Raw genomic sequence first — 6,563 nt, 5'->3', positions numbered from 1 at the left:
TCTTGCAAAAATGATCATTTTTGTAACTCTGTCAAACATTCATGAGATTAGTTAATGCTGCATTAGACCATCATTATAGAGTTCCATATATACATGTACCAATAAGCTTAATGTAGGTCTACTTACCTTTTTACATGTATTTATGTGAAAATCCCACAAAGAAGCAGTAGGACTCCCTTCAACCAATGTAATAACAATACCCAGTCGTGTTCTTTTATAATTTTGCTAATTTGTTTATCAGAATTCACAATTGCTCCCATTCCTCTTTTTATGAATTACTTGATCGCTTTTATCATTGATTTCGATAAGATTGGTTTGCTTCATGCTTCCTCAAAGCTACGTGAAGATGCTCATCGTAATTCTTTGATAAAAAGTAAAGATAGAAATTTATTTTGTAATCTAATACCTGATACAAAAAAAGAAAGTCATAAAATGAGGGCAGAAATATCGATGTGTTCTGTTTAATATTTTCAATGACCTGAATGTTATAAGAATGTGACCAGCGCCTGCAAGCTATGCGTTAGTCTGGCTATTTCGGCAATTTCCTGTGTTACCTTATCTAATGTTTTAAATCAGCCGAGATTTCGATAAACTTAGCGCTTCACCACACATTTTTTGCAATAATCAGTCATGAGCAGTTAAAGAAAATATAAACAGTTTACGTCTTAAAAAGTTGACATTGATATAAATACTAGTATATAAAGATTTATCCGAATGTTATCAGTTCCTTGTTATACTTCCGAGGATGTAGGAAACTTTTTTTTGGTTTTTTTTTTATTTTTGCACTTTCGATGATTTATTGATATGACATATATATATGACATATATATATATATATATATATATATATATATATATATATATATATATATATATATATATATATATATATATATATATATATATATATTCTATTTTTATTTGTTTACTTATTTACCGGTTCTTCGGAAAAGGAAAAGACAGTAAAAACCGAAGCCCCGTGTAGTTTCCATAAACGATTGGTGTTGTCCAACACGAGTGAAATATTCTCTAAAGGAAATCTATTTCATTATTTTGGCTGATCTTTAACTAATTAAAGAATAAAACATGAGATGGATATGGAACTTAAAAAAAAACTTTCTAAAAATAAGAAAATTTCAATATTATCTCACAAAAATGAACGTTAATGTCAGGGGAATGATTTTATCTTTTTTAAAAATCTGTCATGCATGAAATGTATTCCATAAATCAATTTCATCTGCAGCTTTATGTATATCTATGTGAGTACTGCTCTGCATGTTTTTCAGGCATAATAAGTCATTATATTCAACTGTTTCAAAAGAGAGAGAGAGAGAGAGAGAGAGAGAGAGAGAGAGAGAGAGAGAGAGAGAGAAATTCATACACCAATAAACAAATTTATATATATATATATATATATATATATATATATATATATATATATATATATATATATATATATATATATATATATATATATATATATATATATATATACGAATTTATTATAAGCACATATAACAGCATTGAAAGGATGTAAACCAGTTAAATAACACAGATTAGCATAGACATAATTGTATTCAACAGTGCCATGGGATTAATAGGCTTTGCCATAACAGATGCAAGATGACTTCAGCTGCAGAATTTTTAATTGCGAAGACGTGACTGTCATTCGTGTGACTTTCCACTGAATTACAGATTTTACAAGAAACATAAGCATCGGGAGGGAAACAAATTCCTGCAATGCATTGCAGATTACACTCAAATTATTCAATTCGATATTTTTACTTGAAACATAAAATGTTCATTAATTACATAATATACCATTGGCATTAACTCTATGATCGGGAAACAAAGGAGGATTAGATTATGAAGACTGTATGAGTTAGGGACGAATGTCGATAATCGGGAAATATAAATGCAATCATTAACATTCCAATGAGGCTACTTCATTAGAGTGCTATTATAAAGTATTGTAAACATGACCACATCAAAACAAAATTTTTCATTTGTTAACATTCTGCAAAATAAAAATTTGTGTGTATAAGGCAAATCTCTATAATTAGGTGATATTTGGTTTTAACATACTTTTGACCTTGCTGAAGCACTTTAATGAGATAAAATATTATTTTACGCGAGAAACTGAATACTTACATATTTTGTAATGATATATTAGAAATATGCCTGCACTGCTATACTACAAGCAAAAAAATGTCATAAACAACAAACGTCGAAACAAAGTCTTAGATTGATCAGAGTTACCTACCACATGTCTAAAAACAGACACAATTCAATAAGAATATTTATTTTCTTTCTTCGAAAATTTACTACGTAAACGTAAATCATAGCGATTTGATTGGAATCCCAGGAAGACCATCTGTGATGCTGAAGATTGCAGATTTATTTTAGACTCGATAGAAGGCAATGTGCAGGCATGACCCGCGTCTTAGAGGCAATCTTCGAGGAATATTCACAGACTGGTGGTGGACACGAGTTTGCACTTCTACTAGATAAGATTGATATCAGTAGCCATAATTTATCAAGCGGATTAAAGGAACCGTAAAAATAAATGGGAAGCGTTTGATGTGTTTGTACATGAGAAAGTACAAGTTGACCTTTATATAAAGATGAAAGATAGTACATAGTACCTGGTTCTATGCAGTGTCTTGTTTTTTTAAGAAATCTAATGGTAACAATTACATATACACACATTTAATTCAGTCTACGATTGGCTATGACTGTTTCCGATTACTCTTTTGATTCCTCGGTTGCAAAGAATGAAAATGCTCTCAGAAATCCAACATACAAAGTGAGATGAGAATTTTCGGAATCTAAGTATTGGTAAATCACTTGGAAGTTCCTTTAAACCAATACATGCTGATCGATGGGTGGAACTGCCTTTATTCATGCAGGTTTTTTTGTTTTTGAGTAATTAATTGGCCCCGATGAAGAGAATCTCCTTGACAAAGATAAACACAGGATAAAACTCCTATATAATTTTTGAAGAGTTCTGCCTACGGTGTGCGTGAAATAATTATTCACAGCCTGGATTCCAACTGAATAAAAAATCAGTCGATTTCCTCAATAAGAAAGGCTTTGGATCAAAGTTTACACAAAAATTGAGAAAAACTCGCAATTAAATTAATGCAAATTGACACAGACATGCTGTATTATTGTAGTTCTTTACTTAAACAGCGATTAAATTGTTTAGTTCTTTTGGCAGAGTTCGTTGGAAACATTCCTTGAAATTAGACTAAAATTGCAACAAAGGTCGACCACAATCTGGTTTCATAATAAATCATTGTATCATTATCTGTAACTGTTGATGTGAAGCATTTCCACAATTGTTCTACTGTCCTTCATAGCCCGGAAACAGGATTAGGCCCAAAGAATGTACATAATTTATATCATTTTAAGTACCAGTCCAAATAAAAATCAGACAAAGGGTGATATATGAGGGTTCTCAGAATTTGATGATTTTCCACACATAGATTTGTTTTGAACTATGAACAATGTATGTAAAATGAAAAATGTTTTGAGTCATGGTTACCATGGAAACCCGGCCAAAGAAATTTCCTTAGCAACCGGCAATTTTTTCCATGTTGATGGACAAAAATTCACCTATCTTTAAGGCTTAAAATAAAATTTTAATACCATGAAAATTATTCTCAATTACTGGTGTAATAAAGATACACATTTAAAGTGTTTTAATAATGCAATGAAAGAAATTTAGGTCTTAAGTTAGTTCTTTGCTAGCCATTGGAAGGTACATATGTTTTGCAATTTCTGCTGATTCAGCATTTTTCGTGATTTTGGCAATATTCAAGGCCAAATTTAAAAAAAGGCCAGATTAATACAGCTGTTGCGTGTATTTCACATAAAAGCAGATGAATTTCTCTTTTAGAATTTGAAGTCAAATTCATGGGCCTTTTTGAAAATCAAATCTGTTGCCTAGCAACAAATATGGGCATTTTGATACATAAAATGAGAAACAATGTAAAAAGTTTACGGAAAAATCAAATGAATTGTTATCTACAAAAACGAAAAACAAATCTTAAAATAGTAGTATTAAATTTGGACTTCCTAGCAAATTATTGAATATTGTATAATTATTTATCTCCATAGCAACAACAGGTTCTCCATAGCAACGGGACAAAGAAAGTTAATTTTGACATGTATTCATGTAATCTTATTAATATTTATTCAAATTAAGTCAGAAAAATGTCGTTGAGCAAAATTGACAATGAAATGTTGGTCTCATTAAAGTTTATTTTTGGTATACATAATCAACCCATGGCAACTATTACCAGTACATGACAACCAATGTGCACTATGCCTCCTGTAAGATAGATTTGACTTTGGGATGATATTGTTTGTGATGGAAATGAATATTCAATTAATGTGTTGATGATTGTATATGTTGAGAGAGCGGAAAGAATATAAAATGTTCTATCAGTTGTTGTCATGGCAACATGCAATCTCCTAATAATTAAGCCATGGCAATATGCAATCCCCTTAGCAACTAAACATAAAAATTCATAATTCACCGAAAAAACATTCCAGTTCAAAGTAGGTATGAATGATGTCGAATGGAATGTAAAACAAATTCTGCAATACAGACAACTAAAGCATGTAGCAGGTCTTTTCAAAGTATTTTATTGATTTATACACCTTAAGTAACAACACTTGAAAAGTTAAGAAGAATTAATTTCATTAAGAATGAATGTAACAACAGATCTCTTTTTTTTTTTTACTCCCACTTCGACCAGTGCATGTACCATTTTAGCCCTCTGTGTAAATTCAGAAGTGTAACTTATTAAAGCTCTCTAAAATGAATTGATCAAGATTCCTCAAATTACTGATACAAAGAAGATCGGCGAACAAGGCAAGCGAAGTGCCTATAGTGTAACAAACATAAAGGTGAAAAATTAAATCTCAATTACAAAATTTTCTTTGATATATCATCTAACATTAAAGTATACTTTATGTAAAATTTCCACAATTTGCAAAAATCTCACGAAGATTGAAATTATTTGCCTATGAAATAGCATACACACACACTAAAGATGGCAAAACGATCATTTTCTCATACTTTAACACATTTTTTTGATATGAGTGGGTCATCGCTCCATTTTATTGAAAGGTTACCGTCAAAGTTTGCATAAAAATATACATTTTTTGGTAAACAAAGACAAGGAGCAAAGACCCACTATACCTTAAAAATACACTTTTATGACACAACATTCGCATCCTCTAAGAAATACTTAAAGTCCATTTAGTCAAGGGTCATATCACAAACATGATTTAAGGAGGCTGGGGGGTCAACAAATTAACCACAAATTAACCACCAGATTTAACTTAATTTTTTAGATATGATATCTCAAGCTGTCAACTATCATTTGGCAAAGAAAAATTTCAAAAATTTTAGTTTTAAAATTTGATCATTTTCTATATCTTCATATGGAGCTCTTCTTCTAAAGGAGATCAATATAGTCTAAAAATGGCCACAACCCCCCAGCCTCTTTAAATGCCACTATTTATCAGGAGTTGTACAGCGTAGTGGTTAGCGCGTTGGTATCAAAGGAAAATGATACTCAGGATTTTTATTGCTAGGGGGTTCGATCCCCATGAATACCCCATTAATTTTTAAAACAGTATAATTTTTGCCGGGAAAATTTTCCTCGGAAAAGTTTTATCATAATTTCAGGAATTTCAATAAAAAGAAATTTACTAATACTAATTTCACAAATTGAATTTGTTTTTTTTACATATCTGAAGCTATAGGCATTCTGCACGCCTTGTTCACCTACTCCTTACATCTATCTCTGATCTGTTACCAAAATAAGGATGTATTCCATAAATAATGTTTTTCATGTAACTTGTACACACACATTAGTGTGTATTGTGGATTAACTCCAAGACATGTGCACGATATTATGGGCATAGTTTCAATGGCTGCATTTCATTTCCGGAATTTTTTGAAATTTTCGTCTTTTATTTCCAACATTTTAAAGTTTTTATCTCCGACATTTTTTCAAGTAGTACTTTTCTGCAATGAAAGCAGGATTGAAGACTTCACTTATGAAAAATTTTAATTAATAAATCATGGAGAAATCATTGAAATCCAAATAATGAGTTTTGCTTGAAGCCAAAATAATATTAATGATTAAAAAGATTCCCTGAGACACACGTAAGTATTGTGAACTTTCGTCATCTCCTTTTTTAAATGTTCAGATTTAAGTTTGAAATCAGATATGCTAGGATGGAAATTATAAGGCATACAGAAACCAGTCGACGTAAAAACAGGCCCATAGGAAGCAATTTCAGTTGGGGGGGGGGGGGGCAACCAAACACTTTCATTTGGGAGGCACTATCAACTACCAAAAATTCCTTGGCAAAAAAGGTCATCAGACATTATTATTGAGTAGGCACAAACATATTGTAGCGAAGTTTTCTATAGTATTCTATATATTGGCAAAATAATTGGGGGGGGGGGGGGGGGGACGGGCCCCCGTGCTCCCCCGGTTCCTATGGCCATGAAAAAACCATCATCATTGAAGGGATTC

This window comes from Saccostrea echinata, unplaced genomic scaffold, assembly GCF_033153115.1.
Source record: "Saccostrea echinata isolate AGI-Se365-2 ecotype Australia unplaced genomic scaffold, CSIRO_AGI_Sech_v1 ptg000054l, whole genome shotgun sequence".
Classification (NCBI taxonomy): domain Eukaryota; kingdom Metazoa; phylum Mollusca; class Bivalvia; order Ostreida; family Ostreidae; genus Saccostrea; species Saccostrea echinata.
This window is presented reverse-complemented; position numbering follows the sequence as displayed.